The sequence below is a fragment of the Macaca mulatta genome, chromosome 3, assembly GCF_049350105.2.
Source record: "Macaca mulatta isolate MMU2019108-1 chromosome 3, T2T-MMU8v2.0, whole genome shotgun sequence".
Classification (NCBI taxonomy): domain Eukaryota; kingdom Metazoa; phylum Chordata; class Mammalia; order Primates; family Cercopithecidae; genus Macaca; species Macaca mulatta.
The window spans coordinates 100,370,339-100,388,759 of NC_133408.1; the positions used below are offsets into that span (position 1 = coordinate 100,370,339).

Genomic DNA, 18,421 nt, shown 5'->3' on the forward strand with positions numbered 1-18,421 from the left:
AGCTTAGTCACTGGGTTAGTAGCTTCCATAATTTCAGTTAGTCATGAGTATAAACAATATTTTGAGATACCTGCTACAATCCTACTGTGATATCAAAATATCTGACTTCTAATAGGTACAAAGTCATACGTAGATACTGTGAAAATACTGTGACTCACTGCATATACTTATAATTGAAAGAAATGGTACATTTCAGTTACAGACTAGTTGAAAGTAATGATGTAAGTTTTTTGGTGTTTTTTGTTTTTGTTCAGGTTCACAGATCTCTTAAATTCTCCCCATGACCACTTTGGGTCCACAGACCTCAGGTTAAGAATGCCTGAGTAAGGTGTCATCACAGTTCTAAGTAGCCAAACTTTTAGAAGTGGGTTCTTACCCAAATTTATGTGATTCCAAAGTTTTTGTTTTTTCTTGGATATCATAGAACTTCTCCATACTAATACCTTGCTTTCTGTAAGATCTTTTATATATTGTACACGTCATCACACTGCCCTGTGTGGTAAATCATGGCAGAAGCAGTAATGAAAACCAAAATGTATATAACCCTTTCTATTTTACAAAGAACTTGCCCAGATACTCCCAGGTGTCTGGTTTATTACAAAGTCATTTGCTCAAGTGAGCCATGATTCTACTTTAAAAGATTGCTCTTACCACTATTTTTTTTTTTAACAAGGATCAGAGAAATTCAGTGACTTGCCCAAGTTTACACAGCTAATAAATGGCAGACAAGGTTTGAACTCCGAGATCTTTCTATTGTACATCCCTGTTTTTATCACTATTCTTGATTGCTCAGATACAAAGGTAAAAAGATGCTAGATGATTTCTCGCCATACTGCACGGAATCAAGGCATGGCCAAGGCAAGACCTGTGTCTCCTAATCTCCAATTCCATTGTCTTGCCTCATACACATTGCCTCTAAAAACCTGCAGCTCAAGAATTTCCACAGAGTTCTTTAACCAGACATGCAGACTGTGTGGAATTACCAGACTTGAATAATTGAAGTGCTAGCTTGTATTTTATGTCATTGTCTCCAGTTGCAGATAAATCCCCTTGCTTATTGTTTGGTCTTTTCATTCCACCCTAAGCAGGTGGTAATTTAGTCTCTGGTCATTGCACCCGTGTCAGCCTCGTCCCAGGAGCTTTTTTCCCTGGCTTGATATGAGTTACTGCATTTTCCTTGACAATCAATTCACTCTACACCGTTGCTAAGGCCATAAACGTGATGTTCAACAAGCAGAAGGATTCGCAGAGAAGCTCTCCAAGCAGCTTCCACCTTCCGTGATCACCAGAATTTCCCTGCAGATTTAGGTGACAACATGGGCCCTGTGTAATTTACAGTTGGTAGGGCTGGCGTATAATCAGTCCTTGCCACGTCCTCTCTCCCCTAATGAGATATAATTCAGCACGCCAAGACCAGAAATGGGATCTGGCTTTTGGAATTGTCCCTGCCTTCTTGGTGATGTCTGTGTGCGTCTCTTCTTGATGATGTCAGACTTGGCTGAACTCACTCTTTGATTTCAAATTGAGAGAGCTAAGCAATCGTCAATAGTTGTGTCTCTCAGGAATCACAGTATCACCTTGGCAAACTGTGAGTTGTCCAAGTTTACCTTTTGACCAGAGTAAGGTTAGCAGAAAAGGATAAATGGCATCACATCCTGACACCCAGAGGAAGAGTGCTATGTTACTCTCAGACAGTAGGGGCCATCTCGGTACTGTAGGCTACCAGGAAAAATACTATCTGTTATTGGTACAAACTTGATTGATCTTTTTTTTCATTTTTATTATTGGGATAAATTCATTTGGAGCAAATTAGCTGGGAGGTTGCTTAGACTTGTCTTCCTTGTGCCCATACAAACATCCCTACTTTCTTTTATTGCCCATTTTATCATGTGTTCAGCACCAACCAGATTTAGCGATGTACACTTCTCCTGGGCCAAATAAGTATGATGAAAAGCTGGTTTCTATATTGCATTAATCTTTGCTAGACAGCAGGCATATTTTTGAAAACTCAAAGCCAGAATGCTTTTAATAATAAAGGCATATTATGCTCTTAACTCATTTACTGTTTTTGAAAATAGCACTTTCTGGTCTTTGGCATACATTTATCTGAAGGGCTAAGGCATCAAAGTCTTATTTTCTACAATTTTAAAGAGGCATGTGCATATTGTATATAATAGCAAAGTCAAAGAACTCTTAATTTAAATTGGAAAACTATTATAAGCCCTGCAATTTCTGATTTCCTAGGCACAAACACCCTTGTAGCCACTGAAAGATGCTGAACGCAAAAAGACCAGGCTCAGGCTCTGGAATTCTACCTTATATAAGCATTTTTTTTCCATCTTCAAAACAAGTTCTTCACCAGTTGCTACCACCTCTCCCATCTGTTAATAAGTTTATTATGTGACTGTGAGTTATGGGACTAATTATATTATGTATAGAATAATACCTGTTATGGCAAAGCAAATTAATCTGGAATTTCAGGTGGTCTTCGTTTAACTTTCATTTAATTATGTCTGATTTCTTTTGCTCAGCATGTTTTTGAGTTTCTTCCGTATTACTGCATGTGCTAGTACATGTTTTGTTGTTTGTTATATACTGTCCAACTATGTGAGTTTTCACAATTATTTATTCTCTGTTGAAAGTCTTTGACTACTATAAAGAGAGAGGTTATGAAAACTCTTTTCCCAGTCTTTTTGTGTACATAGCAGTTATTTCTAATATATTACTAGAAGTGGAATCACTGGCTTGTGGTATAGATGTGTGTTCAGCTAGTAAAAACAGTCAACCAGCTAAACTTTTTAAAAATAAAATGGACCGGCTGGGTGCAGTGGCTCAAGCCTGTAATCCCAGCACTTTGGGAGGCCGAGGCGGGCAGATCACGAGGTCAGGAGATAGAGACCATCCTGGCTAACACGGTGAAACCCCGTCTCTACTAAAACAATACAAAAAACTAGCCGGGCGAGGTGGCGGGCGCCTGTAGTCCCAGCTACACAGGAGGCTGAGGCAGGAGAATGGTGTGAACCCGGGAGGCGGAACTTGCAGTGAGCTGAGATCCGGCCACTGCACTCCAGCCTGGGCGACAGAGTGAGACTCCGTCTCAAAAAAAAAAAAAAAAAGAATATAAAAAATAAAATGGACCACAATGCTGTCCTGTTGGCAAGGTTTGAGACTTCCTGTTGTTCTGCATGCTTACCAACAATTTGTATTGTCAGTAATTTCAAGGTCTTATTTTAGTCATTCTTGTAGTTGTATAGTGGTATTTAGAGCAATTTATTTTTGATCCATCTTATCTCTTTTTCTATTTAAAAATAATAGGAGCAAAAATGGAAAGAAACAGCACCAGGAATTTATCAACAAATAAGATGCTTTTATATTTCCCTTCAAGTGTTTATCCACACATATGTGTAAAATTGCATTAGAGGAACTTCTTTAAATTTTGCTTTTTCATTTAACCTATGTTTTTGTAGATTGTTATTTAGTAATATATAGTTTTTAATGACCCTGATTGATCTGAATACACAAATATGGCTGGCAAGAAGACATTACTTCATCTTTTTACAACTAAAAGTGTTAGTCTGTCAGGCCCCTCCCTTTATCACCATGAGAGGGATCGGACAGTCAGAAAGCTGTAAGATGCCCCTATGTTCTGTTTTCTCTTCCCATGTGCAAGCAGAGGACCCCTCAGATTCCTTAGCTGTTCCTGTTCATGTCTCAGGGGCAGGAGTATGGCCAGAGCATGGTCCGGGGGCCCTGCAGTATCTACTCCAAAGCTCTGTCAGGTGCATCATGGGTCTGCCAGTGACTTTGACCCACTGCCCAAAACCATCTGGAGGAGGGTGCAGCTAGTTGAATTTCTTTCCCCCACCCCAAATTAGGACAACTTTATTTTTAAAAATTAAAACCGATGTGTCTGGGATACATATGTGTATAATAAAAGCATAAAAACTGTGCTTTATGAAAAGGAGACCGCAATAAGAAAGATAGTCAGGCCTTTTCAGATCTCTTGGTTTATCACTGATGTGGACGCTGACTAGTCAGTTCCTTAGACCTGTGCAGTCTGCACCACCTTGCCAAGCAACCTGGATGCCCCCATCCGTTTCTTTTCTTGTCTAAAGTTGAAGCAGCTGTAAAGTTAAACCACTACCTCATCTTTGTTGCTTATACTGCTTCATTGCAAGTTACTAGGTCAGAATCCCACACCTTTAAAGGAATTAAGAAAGAAGCAGAAGGAACTTTCTAGACAAAATTATCCCTTGAGAGTTCCCTAAGAATTTTGTTTATTCAAAGGCTTTAATATAAAAGCATGAAAAAGAAAACCTGCCTTTTCCACCAGAGAATTTTGGCCACCAGTAACAATTCCTGCAAATTTACCCTGCTTCTGCTTCTCCCATGCATTTATGGAGACTCAGGAAAAGGGGAACTGTAGTTTATGGACCTCATCTCATTACAGGCATGGCCACATACACCATCAGTGCCCTTCCCTTCCTGGACTACCCCTGTGAACTTGACTGTGTCCAGGATCAGCCTTGAATTGTGTTTTTCTCACTTATGATGGGAATAGAATTTTGCATCTCACTCTCTACCTCCATCCATTGCCAAACCACCCCAATTCCCTCATCACCACTTCAATCTGTGCAAACCAAGGTTTCATTTCTCTATTTGTAATAAAAATACTATAAATCATGTAAGGCTGGTGTAAGAAAGAGTGGGTGGGATTAAAGAAAAACAGCACCCTCTTCCTGAGTAAAACTCAAACCCAGCATCTGTGCAAGGCACTTCCTCAGAACCTGGGGTTGTGTTAGTAGGAGGGTCTTGCCCTCATTGTAGCGTTGTGGAATGTATTGTATAGTGTTAATGTGTTGAGTGCTTTTTAAAAAGTGAATCTTCTACAGCTAAAAAGGGATGCCAGCATGCTGCTCATAAAGCATTAGCTTTTTCTAATTACATTACCATATTTTGCAATAGCAGGGGAAGGAGAATTCAGATTCTTCCAGTAGCTTTCAGCTTGAACATTCATGACAAAGTACAGAAACACATGTATCCAAGTGACATGTCACTTGACAGTCATCTTGGTTTTGTATATGCAGTGGCTGCATTGCTCATGTGTTTTTATTCATGTAGTCATATCTCTATACCCTGCAGCCTGACTCGTTCTGGAGATGGAACAAGACAAACTTCAGAAGTTAAATTCAAACAAGATGTGCAGGAATGAATTTCTTTTAGGGATAAGGGAGGAATGCCTTCTGGTCAGGAAGGATTTATGATTTTTGGCTTTGTTTTTCTCTTTCGTTTTTCATTAGTCTTTAGACTACTGAAATCTAAACTGCTGAAGATTTATAAAATACAAGGATCTTTCATTTCTTATCAAAAGTAAAGATCAAGAAAGATTAATCAGCATTTTACTGAATATGCTCAAATGTATCCCAAAAAGATGCCTCACGTAGAAATATAACATCTTTTAAAAGAGGGAGACATTTGCCAGTCTTCTTCATGCAGTCAAATTTAAGAATGTTGTGATCCACAGTCTTGATTCACCTCAAGCAGTAATTTTGGGATGTCAGAAGACTTAAGTGATAGGCATTTATGTGTGTTAATATTAGCTATAAGGAAAACATATGTATGTATGCTTTGTGAGACAACTTGACTACAAAAATAAACATGTTCAGATCTTCTTTTAATACCTGTCACCAGTTTTACTTTCTGAGACTTCGAATATAGAATAGATGCATTTTGATTAGATGCCTGATTTTTTGTTTGCTTATTTGTGTTATAAATATCGGGGAATAGAGTATGTTGGGTGTACAATGGCTGGAAAAAGTAAGAGCAACATTTTGGTGCTGTCAAGAGTTAAGATATTTGCTTAGATTTTATGCTGAAGAACAGTATGCACATATTTTAACCTTTGTGTCTGATATATACTGAAATATGCAGTGTCAGTATCTATAAATGAAACCCTGTAGCTGTCGCAGCTGTCTTGACTTCTGAAAAACTTACAGCACATTTCTAGTCATTCTCATGCTGATAATGTTAGAAAAAAGAAACACATGCGAACATACACTCTTCTCCGTCACAGATACCACAATAAATTCCAGACCACAGGATATACTGGGAAAGTGTCTCTCTTGCTCTCTTGCTTTTTAAAATGACTTTTATTGAGATTAGTTTGCCCATTGTAGCCAATAGTTTAAGGACTAACAGATTCATGAATTACCATTGTTGGCATCTGAGGTGACCCAACTAGCCTTTGGTAAGATTCATGACTACCAAAATATGTGGGTTCTTTTTTCCTTTGGTTTCCTTGGTCATCTTCTGCTTGGCTTCTTTTTAAAAGCATAATACACTGTGTCAGCCATTTTAAAAAAAATTTTTTCTGATTATTAGGGAAATAGTAAAAAGTAAGCTTTGAAAATGGTTTTGGTGGTGGGGTGGATCATTTATATTGTACCACTCTTGTACAATATTTTATGTTCAGTGGTTCCATGTTTTTGGTCCCATTCTAGTTTTATAAGCATCTGTGGCAAGATTATAATTGGGTCATACATTTAATTATTGTATCATGAGCATTGTCCATATTGCTGCATCTTCAAAATTACTGTTTTAATGGCCACGTAATATTCCATAAGATAGAGTTCACTGAAACATGCCCTTCATTTCGTCATGATGGCTGCTTACAAGCTTTCATTATTATAAATGACACTGAAGCAAACATTTTTCATTGTGCCAGAAAAGATCCACCTAATGGATCTTTTTTCCATTTAGATCATTTTCATAGAACCTTGTCTCAGAAGTGGTTGGACTGGGGAGAAAGGATACGGATGTTATAACGCTATTTACCAGTGAGTTTCCAATTTTTATACCAGTGTGTGTTTTGGACGATAATATTCATTAAACATTTCCAAGGGAAAACTTAGACTTTTACTAAATCCCAAAACATTTGGGGGAAGAGGGTATAATAGAAGCACTAGAGAAATTCACAATTGCCATCACTATATTATGGGTATATAGGTATATAAGCAACCAGTTCAGATGTTGTCCTCATTCTCCACTGAAGAAATTGTGTTAAAAGAAAAGAAAGTGCTACTTACATCCAGCACTTTAATCTTCAGTCTACTTCAGTTTATTAAAAGTGGAGCCATTGCCTGGCATGTTGGCTCATGCCTTAATCCCAGCACTTTGGGAGGCCAAGGTAGGAGAATTGCTTGATCCCAGGAGTTTGAAATCAGCCTGGGCAATGTAGCAAGACCTTGCCTCTACCAAAAAAAAAAAAAAAAAAAAAAGCCCGGCGTGGTGGTGTGTACCTACAGTCCCAGCTGCTTGGGAGGCTGAGGTAGGAGGATCAGTTGAGGCCAAGAGGTCAAGGCTGCAGTGAACTGTGATTGCACCACTGCACTCCAGCCTGGATAACAGAGCAAGACCCTGTCTCCAAAAAAAAAAAAAAAAAAAGAGGGGGGCTTTTGCAAACATTGATCCATTTGCTGTCATTTGTGCAATTATTCGAATATTTGTGACCCATCACAACAATGTGCAAGACCCCAGGATTGACAGCTGCCCCCAGTTTACCATTGTAACTTGAGTCATCATAGGGAACCAGCATGGCAGTTCTGAATTTGGAAGGAAATAAAAGAGTAGGTTTTTTTCTCATCCAAGAATTTACTCTGATCCTCTTAACAGGTGGAAAGAAAGCACCAAAGCTACGTTGTTTCCAATTTAAAGTTAATTGAAATTTAACTGTGATACAGAGAAACATGATTATTACCATACTCCTAAAATTGTCCTTGACTTAACTAGAAAATAAGTTTGCAGAATGCTGTATGTCAAATTGTAACACAGTATACATAAGAATATATTCCCCAGAAAATTCTGTATTATTACGTTTTCCCCTTCATTCACAGAAAATCCATCCCAAAGAATTACACTTTATAGCACAATCTGAATTTGGAATTCAGATTCCCTAATTCTGAAGGTTTGCCGTGTTTGGTTTGCTCAGTTTATTAAACAGGTGAATGCTAACCCCACACAGTGAAGCTTTAAAAGGAGGGATAGTGGGTAGATCATTTCTGTTAAGCTTCAGAGCTTTAGTCTATTCATTTAAAAAGGACAAAAAAGATTTGCAGTGTATTTCAGAAAGGCATATGTAGGATTATTCCACAGCAAAGGCCAAAGTTCACATTCCCTAGAATATCAGGGGAAATTCTCCCCTCAGCATGTTACTGTTTTTAAAACAACTGCTTTTCTTGCTGATTAGATTTTAACTCCAGGACTAAATACCAAAATGAAAGCAGCAGATAGGGAAGCTCTTGCATATCTTCCTGCTTTTACCCTAAGCCTGGCTATTAAAGGTAATTAATTTATGGGCTGGCAAAGCCTACTGCCTTTCCTCTATGGATTTGTTAGTTCTGCATTCAATATGGGATTCCAAATATAACTTGTATCCACCATTTATAAAATACAAGGACTGATCCCTTTGACTTCTCTTGTCCCTCAGAGATTCCAGGATTAGCATGAAAGCTTTCTGTTTTTAGAAAAGCAAGTCTTGACTCTCTGTGGATTGGGGAAGACTGTGAATCACCCAGCCATGAGAGCCAGCTGGATAAACTTTTCATAACTGATGCATATGAACTGTGAGGCTTGGCCTTCCTAACACTTAATGGGTGTGGTTGTCAGGGTAATTTTCTGAATATTACTATGATCACTTTTATCTTTTTCTAACATAATGTCAACAAAGTTAGGCACCTCTACAATCAGAAAATTTTGAGAAAAATTATTTGATACTTCTTACCTATGTATGTTTCCTCTTGTGTGCAGTTAGTCTGGTATCTGGTAAATATTCAGTAAATTAAGTGAGAATGTTCATACTGCAGTGAATCGTGTTATTGCACATGAAGACTATCAAGAATTCACATCAATCAAAAGTTGATATGAAAAAGCAAAGAGTGTTTATGACCACTATTTAAATAATCTATTATTATGACTGAGATGCCATCTTCATTTTATAGATAAGGTAACAGAGCTCAAAAAGGTTACTCACCACTAGTGGAGCTGGAATTTGAACTGAGGTCTTTCCAGTGCCAAAGTCCTGGACCAGCATATAGCCTTCTGCCTCTAGGTGATGACAGTAAACCTTTGATACCCATGATGGAAGGATCCGGAGAGCACCATGAATCCCTAGATTCTCAAATACTATGGCATGGGTGTACAGTTTCCCCCTTAAAATGCAGTATTTCTCTGGCTGGGGCTCCCACTGAAACTGTTTAAATGACAGTGTTTCCTTGTTTCACATTGACTGTCTGGTGGACAAGTCCAACTAGCATCAAAGTCAACATTCTATTCTTTAATTTATCCAAAAAGGAATTCTTCTATAATCTGGCAAAACCTATCACTTTTCCTTGTTTCCTGCCACCTCTGGCTCTTGCAGTAAGCTTTCTTTGGGGAGAATATTTTCCTGAAAAATAAACTCTTTAATGTCTTCACCAGAGTTCCTGGGCATATGTGTGGTGACAGATAGAAACCAGCTTCTCCCAGTTATGATGTGGTCGGGGACAATCAGTGGGTCTGAGTCATCGCCTGTGCCACTCACCCACACACCAGCTTTGGGCGGCAGTCGGAATTGAGAATCCTGCCTCAGGCAATTACATTTCATATACAAATCATATATTATAATTACACGTCGTGGGTCTGTGGGAGAGAGTATAGCTTAGTGACCAGGAACACAGATTCTGGAGGTAGACTACTTGAGTTGAAATTTCATCTTTGCTTCTGATAAGCTCAGTGGCCTTTGACAAGTTACTTAACCTCTGTGTGCCTTAGTTTATGCATCTGTAAAATGGAAGTTGTAATACCTACCCTAACGACTGTTGTAAGTACTAAATAAGTTAGTATTTGTAAAATAGTTAGAACAGTGCCTGGCACATAGTAAGCAATAAAACTGCCAGCTATTATTGTCCTGGTTTCTCATAGAAGATCGAACAGTAAGTCCTCAAATGCCATGTTTCCATTTTGATGAGGAGATTTGTTTGACTCCATTTGCTTCTGCACTGCCTACTCTCTGACGACTGTTATAAGTACTAAATAAGTTAATATTTGTAAAATAGTTAGAACAGTGCCTGGCATGTAGTAAGCAATAAAACTGCCAGCTATTACTGTCCTGGTTTCTCATAGAAGATCAAACACTTAAGTCCTCAAATGCCATATTTCCATTTTGATGAGGAGGTTTGTTTGACTCCATTTGCTTCTGCACTGCCTACTGTCACATGCTCCCTCTATAACACCCCAGGGTTTTCTTTGGCCTGTCATGATTCTCTTGGACTCCTCATTCTTAGCTGTGTTTGTTGTCTGTTCTGCCCACCTTCAGCATCTCCCCTCTGCTCCCTCCCTCGCCGTTCCTTCCTTGTCTGCATACCTTCCTGCACTTTTCTCCCAGCAAGCTCTTCCACCAGGTTGTGAGTTGGAGCTGCATGGACCCAAGCCTCCTGGGTGGCTTGGGAAACCAGGCTTTGTTCCTCCAGATTTCACCCTCCGCGGCTTTACTTTTTGCCAGACTTCTCCAATTCTCATTCTGCTGATGTGCCAACCCCTCAATTGTCAGGGCAACCACAGCAACCTCAGCCCTCTCTGCTGTCCAAAATATGTCAGCAGCCAGGCTGAACTTCCACCTCATGCCACAGCTTAACTTCTACAGAATACTCTGTTGTGCACTGAAGAATATATCAGCAAGACTGTCAGACATTGTTAGAGCCAATCAATCCTTGTTACATTTTTACACAACGCCTTGTCTTCTAAGTCTGCCCACTGGGTTCATTTGGCGTGGGTTACCCCAAAACGAATGTAACCTAAAGAAATTGTGCATACAAGATAAACACTGTGCCCCCGGGAAGAAAGATATGCAGGTTAAAAATTAGCACTTAGAACACAGAAGTTTTTTCCCCAAAGGAGTAAATTCTCACTACTGGATTCCCTGGGTCCTTTCAGTCTTGTGGTTTAAGGAGACACATGAATTGGTTAAAATTTTCCAGTGAAAATGCCATTCAATTAAATAAGCACAACAAGTCTAACGAACTGGGAATATTTCGTGTTCTGAAGTTTGCCTTTTTCTCTTAGGGAGTTGCTCACAGATGTATACCTTTTCCAGAGAGAATAATTGGGGGATTTAAATGCATTTTTATACTGAGTAAAGTAAGTGGCAAGGTTGCAGTATTTCACTCTAACCTCATTTTAGACCCCCGGTACGTTGGTACAGTCTGTCCTTATCATCTGCAACAGGGCATCTGATCTGAGTGTCATGCACTTCCACAAAATTAAGAAACTCATCTGCACATTTTTGTTTTTTTTTAAGACAGCATCTCACTGTTGCCCAGGCTGGAGTGCAATAGCGTGACCTCGGCTCACTGCAACCTCCGCCTCCTGGGTTAAAGCGATTCTCCTGCCTCAGCCTCTCGAGTAGTTGGGATTACAGGCACCCACCACCATGCCCAGCTAATTTTTTTATTTTTAGTAGAGAAGGTGTTTCGCCATATTGGTCAGGCTGGTCTCGAACTCCTGACCTCAGAGGATCTGCCTGCCTCGGCCTCCCAAAGTGCTGGGATCACAGGCGTGAGCCTCCGCGCCCAACTGTTCATTCATTTTTAGAGTGTCTGTAACATATGCTCTGTATAGAGAATGGTTACTGTATACTCACAGGTGTCAGGTACTTTAGAAGAGACAAAGAAATATAAATGGTGGGTCTGTATACTCAAGATGACACACATGGAAACTTAAATAGCAGTGTAAAGTATGTCACAGGGCCAAAGTATGTCCTTGTGCCAGGCTAATAGCTCAAATGATCAGAGCTATAACTTCATAGGAGTTAAAGTAATCAGAGAAGTTTCATGGAGGAAAAAGGGAAATGGACTTTGCAGTATAAAGAGGAGCTGGCTAGCTAGAGACATTTTATGTAAAAGGAATGGTAAAATGACTAGCCTACAAGTATTTCCTGAGATTTGTTCAGAGAACCCTGATCATAATTAGAAAGTGTTGGGACACCTGGTGTCAAATCTTTATCTGCTGTTAACTGTGTGTGGCCTTGGACCGGTTCCCTTGGCAGGTTACAGCTATAATTTTCTCATCTGTAAAGTAAAGATAGTACAGAAAAGTTAATAACATGTCTTTTTATTTTACCACTCAGTAGGCATTTCCCCAAATGATTGCTGCCGTTAACATTACTCGTACTACTGTCACTGTTCTGCCACCACCATTGCTATTGCTAATCTTGCCATTACTCTTGCACTTTTACTGGTACTACTAGTAAAACCAGTTACTGCTATTAGTACTATAAGTTATATCACCAGGTCACATCCCAGCTCCTTCCCTGCTTGTCCCCTTCTGCCCTCCTCATTGTCATCCATTCTTCTTTCCAAAAATTCTTTGTAAGGAGCCCTAACTTGGGGATGGCAGGGTGGATCTGGTATCGTCTGGACTGCAAAATCAAATTTGAAGGCTGAAGTCAAAGCCAGAACCTTTGACCTTACTTTACTCCCAAGTTATGGTGAGGAAAGGTAAGTCACACAGAACTGGACCCCCAGCTCGAAACAAGAACGAATCGGAGAGCCTGGACTGGGCTTTAGGTTTCACCGGAGCCATGTACATAGCTCCAAGGATACTTCAGGTGAGCTGTGAAGTCTAGCCTGCCAGATTGCTTTGGTGGAGCAGCAGCCATGTTCCCTCTGCAGCACAAAAACTAGGGATTGCTGTATTAGACCACTGTCAAGGCTTCCATGTGATGACTTCATGGAGGTTGAGTCCTGTAGCTCTGTTATCCTTCTTCCTCCTTTCCCCTTAATTTAGAACTGGTTATGTGGCATTTGGAGCAAAAAAAAAAAAAATGGTTTCTCTCTACTTGCTTTAGAAGGCATTCCTTTCCTTACAACATTTCACCTACTCTTTAGTAAAAATTTACATCAGTCATCTTAATGAGGCACATTTTGAGCATTTTCTTGTAGAGCCACCCTGAGCATCAAGTACATCTTTTAAGAACAGGAATGAATGTTAAAATATCCAAAATTGGTGAGATCCATGCAATGTTACTTACATATGCCTTTATGCCATTACAGAGAGATGAATCTGTAACGGAGTAGGAGGAGTAAGAAATGTATGAGTAAATTAATAAAGGTGACCCCATTCCTTGCACCTGCTCTCTGTGTGATAAATAATAATAATTTCCAGTTCCACTCTTGATATATTAGACCACTTTCAAGGTTTCTCTGTGATGACCTATTTCCTCATTTCTTGTTTCACTTACCAAGGTCTCCTATTGCATAGATATGTAAAACTTGTCTGGTGGGCACATTAGATATGTGTTTTACTGCTTTATCTCAAGGTCTGGAATATTTTACAAGCTATTCTTAGAATTTTCAATTAGCAAATTTTAATTAACTAATTGGGGTTTCTTATTAAGAAGCTTTTATGATTTGTCATAGTAGTCTAGCTATGTGTGCACCCTGTTCTATTAAGAAGTCATTAAATCCTCAGAAACAGCCTGTGAATTCATTAATCTTACTGTGTAATTGCAGTAGTCTGAGTATGGAGCAGGGGCATTTGCAAGATAGTGTCTTAAAATAGGAGGATCTTCTGGGTGGTAGGACGTTACATCAATGGAACTGGGCTGGGTAGGAAATACAGTAGTCCAGGGTAACCATAGTGCTCCGTTTGAATGTATTTTTGAGTTGTTTTCATTCCTCCACTTTCTTATACATCTGTATTTGGTGTTCTTGAAATGTATAATGCTTCACACCAGGTGCGTCGTTTGAAATCCTGCAGAAATATCCCCACTTAGATGAACTACCTCGAGGTATTGCTTCCTCTGAGGATACCTTGAACAAACATCATCCCCTATGTCATCATATCCTAGAAAATAAAAGCAAAAAATCATGTTATTTATTTTATAAATAAAATAATTAAGCACTGAACCACTTCTCAAGTGCCAAGTGGGGCCTCATATCTCGGACACAAAAGCTAGAAATTTCAGGAATAAATGTGGCCAACTGATGTCAGGGTCTAGCTGCTATTCCTGAAGGTCGCGGGAGGAGTGCTTTGAGGATTTAAATTCAGTTCACTTACCTGGGAGAGAACCAAAGATGATTCCTATGTCAGGTCCAAATAGGCCTTTGCCACTGGGGGAAGGGAGGGAAAAATGCAGACTCAGGGCAGAGCAGAACTGAGTCAACGGCACAAACTTTCCATCAACAAATGGCTTTATGAGGTACCACTAAAACTCAAAAGTGAGGTTTGCCATTATTCGTGTGCAGCCTTGCCTCCGTGTGATCTCACATAAATAGACTCTTGCTTTGGCAGTGGCATTCAACAGAGTTTACTGCCACTCCAGCCTCCCAGTCCCCCAGTGGTCAAATTGACAGTTTGCAAATATTCTTCTCAGATAGCTGTGGAGGCAGATGTCCTCAGCAGCCCGGACTGGCCATAGCCAGAACCGTGAGGTGAGGTTCGGCATGACCGCATTTTCACCCCACCTTCCTTTTGGGCCATGGTGTGACTTGCCTGGTGTTCTCTGGCCTTGTACTCTGTAGCCCTACCACACAGGGCCCTTTCTTCCAGAAGAGCAGTCCCTGGCACTTTTATGAAGAGAAAATAAACTTTCTCCCCAGTAGTGTTGAGAGGCCTGGTTAGGAGTGGAAAATGGGGAACAACAAGTGGAGCGGATATTAGGGAATAATAATGAGCAATTCATGAGGTTCAAGGGCATTGACTAACCATGGCCTAGCACGTTATCATCCTTGATAGCATTCCCACTTTAAAGTCTTCGGAATGCCTGAGTCACACCCCCAAAGAGCATGATCTTAATAGGGGTCTTTGGTCACCTGGCAGAATCAATGAGGGAAGTAACTGAGTCAGAGGACCCTCAGTTTTATAACATATGGCTAGTCGACTGCTCTCATGAGAATGTGAACGGGAAGGATAGATGCACATTCACAGGTGCCACGTCAGCGCCTCCACTACGTTCCTCCCTTTACTTCATGACAGCTCTCGGAGCCAAATACAGGTTCTGATTCTTGTGAAACGCCTTTAAGATCTGCTCTACCCTACTCACGAACTTCCTTGACACTCCTTCACTACTTCATCTCTGCTACCCCATCCCACCCAATCGGAACACAACAAGGTCGCCTGTCCCTTCCTCCAGCACTCTCTTAATTCAGTGAATGAAGTCAACGTGCCCCAAAGTGAGTTCTTGAGAACACTCATCCCGTGAAACGCTCTTCCAAAGAAGGAGTCTGTGGTTGAGTTTGGGACCTGCTGTGTGTCCTAGGTACAGATTTAAAAGATTCACAGTGCAGGTTCCAGCCTCTGAGCATTTTATTCACTCAAGATAATCTGGCTAACCTTGTTGAGCTTTGGCACTCCTCCACCACCCTTTAGGGAGTGCTTCATGAAGTAGAGGTCATGCCTAATTGTGGTCTCATATTACCACCCCCAGCTGACATTATTGTATAAAAACATGCCTTTTAGTACACTGTCACAATCAGTTGTAAAATAAACAAATACAGTCAAATTGCTGAGCAGGTTTGGGGACTGGGCTGAGAGGGTAGAGAAAGAAGCCTCTCTACGTAATTCCCAGTAAGCAGTTGCACCCAATTTCACGAAACAACGATTTGTTCTTGACTCACAGAAAGCCTGAAACTCCAAGAATGCCCCTTAACTTCTTGTTCTTTTTTAGAAGCCAGGAAACTTACAAGGCTTTAGGGAGGTGATGTCCATCAGGAAAACACTCTAGAAAGCTAATTAAAAGTCCGTCAGTACAGAAAGTGTTTAAGGGAAACAAATCATTGCAGTTTGATTGGAAAGGCCTCTGTCAAAATCAGCCAAGAGCATTAACTTAGCACTGTTGTAAATGAAATGATATAAATTATACCGCTTTTTCTAAAAACACACTGAATTCAGGGAATGCATGTTGGCATCCTTTTCATATGAGCTACAAAGGATGTGTTTCACTTATGACCACTTTTTTCTATTACTTCACAAATCTGGCAGAAACCAATGTTGAACATGTAAAAGACTAATATACTTTTTAAGAAATTTTTGTAGACCAAACCACAAGAATTTATTGATCAGGCAACTTAATTGTCATTTAGTTGGAAGATGTCAATTAGAAAGAAGTCCTGGCTGGGCACCATGGCTCATGCCTATAATCCCAGCACTTTGGGAGGCCGAGGCAGGTGGATCACCTGAGGTTGGGAGTTCGAGACCAGCTTGACCAACATGGAGAAATCCCATCTCTACTAAAAATGCAAAAATTAGCTGAGCATGGTGGTGCATGCCTGTAATCCCTGCTCCTCGGGAGGCTGAGACAGGAGAATCCCTTGAACCCAAGAGGCAGAGGTTGCAGTGAGCTGAGAACATGCCATTGCACTCCAGCCTGGGCAGTAAGAACAAAACTTCATCTGAAAAAAAAAAAAAGAAAGAAAGAAGTCCTGTTTGCAGTCTGGAAAATCAAGTGTGATACTTAGAGAGTGACCTTGTTTACAGATTGGGGTGACATGCCTTGCCCCCCACCCATGAGCCTCAAGTTTTTCCAGCTGGCAAATCACAGGCTGTAAAAGTTAAGTCATATAAGGCTTTATAGCCCCATGTACTAAAACTATTCCCAGCCAATGGGTAATTTTTAAAGCTGTTCTAATCCTACCTGTAGGTGGATAAATTTGATTGTCACAGAAATAACTGCATTTACACATTACCAGTTGATACCTTAAGCCACCTGCATTTGAGTTGCTGAATTTGACCCTTATGTATGGGCTGACTAGTCATAATATTGAAAAGCTGCTGGAGTAAAAGACCAGAGTTCTTTTTTGAGGGGTGGAGGACAAGATTGATATTGCAGATGGACAAGGATGCCCTGCCAAAACCACCATCCTAAATTAGTGTTCCTAACTCAGCAGCCACACCCACTGCTGACCATGCTCTATTCCACAGATAGTGTCCCTCTGCAGATGATGGCAGACACTGAGCTTCCAGAGGGCCATCTTTATTGACATTGCATGATCGGTGAGACACAGCCCCAGTCAGGCTGAACAGAGTAGTTGAGCAGGAAATAGTGAAAGGCAGCAGGAAGAAGAAATACCATGGACCCCACTAACTACAGTATTTACCTCTAGGAGCTATGATGGATTGGATCCCTGAGCTGGGCTACTACAGAAGGACAAGTGATGTCTATCAGAAGCCTCTAGGATGTTTGCAGTTAGATATCTAAAGTCTCATCTTCACTGGTTCCTAGACAGACTAACTGGGAAGGGCTGGCTGAGGGATTAATGAGCTCACCGCAGGGTGGGGCATGGCAGGACACCAGGGTGGAAAGATGTTGGAAGCCCAATGGGTCACCGGTCATGTCATCTAGCTCAGGATGTATGCCTTTATCTGCCATGCTGAGGCAGTGTGAATGCTGTCACTGTGACTTCTCTGATGACATCTCCAGTAAGAAGCTGACTGTGTTGCAGTTATCCAGAGTAAACATCCATCTTTTCTCCATATCATTGAAGCTGTACTTCTTATCATCTCACAGACTCAGCCCATAACTTAGGATACGTATGTATTTTACAGATCTTTGATCCCTCAAGAGGATTAAACATACTTTTCAGTCTATTCATTTTCTAGTTGTTCAAGTTAAATTTGTCTTTTTAATCCTTCATAACCCTCCACCCCCAAAGAATATAGATGTGTGTGTGCCACCTCATTGGAGTCTCTTCAGAGATTCCAGGGATCCAAACCTTTCTGAGTAGGTGGATTCTGAGGTCAGGCACCCCAGCCAAACCACAGAACCTTTTGAAGCCTACTCCCCTCTCGTCCTCTCAAAGCTGAGCTTGCATTAAGCTGCAGGCACTTCAGCTAAGTGTGAAGTCAGAGGGCTAGATTTGTCATTTGTCATGGTAACCAATATGGCACATTTTGGGTTCAGCATTAAGTTTGTAAATCCTTTTTATACACATAAATTTTAATCTCAAACATGACCTTGCAAATGAATGCCAGAATTGGGTTTGGACTGTTTTTACCTCTTGGCTATAGTTAACAAAAAGCCTACCCCTTAAAATGTTGTTCAAGCTTAAAATTTATCCACCTACAGGTAGGATTAGAACAGCTTTAAAAATTACCCATTGGCTGGGAATATTTTTAGTACATGGAGCTATAAAGCCTTATATGACTTAACTTTTCAGCCTGTGGTTTGCCAGCTGGAAAAACTTGAGTTTGGTAAAACTTGAGGCATCATCAAATATTTGTTCCATGCTTTTAAAATAAAGTAAGCTCAGGATTATGCTAATGCTGTAACTAATATCCTATGCTACTGCCTTTAGAGCAACAAGAGGAAACTGCACGTTTCTCTCTGCTAAAAATGATTTTGCTTAATACTATGAAGCTCTTTGTTGATCAGGATGTGGTTCCACTTGGT

General features: G+C 40.4%; 1 protein-coding gene and 1 long non-coding RNA gene across 6 annotated transcripts in view; one reads left to right on the forward strand and one right to left on the reverse strand.

Annotated features, from left to right (window-relative positions):
* JAZF1 (JAZF zinc finger 1) overlaps positions 1-18,421 on the forward strand; it is a 346,283-nt gene that overhangs the window by 204,694 nt on the left and 123,168 nt on the right. The window lies entirely within an intron of this gene.
* The window catches only part of LOC114676952 (uncharacterized), an 84,395-nt gene continuing 78,100 nt past the window's right edge, over positions 12,127-18,421 (reverse strand). For 2 of the 3 annotated variants that reach the window (XR_013415425.1, XR_013415424.1), the window contains one exon: positions 12,127-16,424. This is a non-coding gene — a long non-coding RNA (uncharacterized LOC114676952). The remainder of the gene's footprint in view (positions 16,425-18,421) is intronic. The other variant, XR_003728193.2, reaches the window with a different exon arrangement.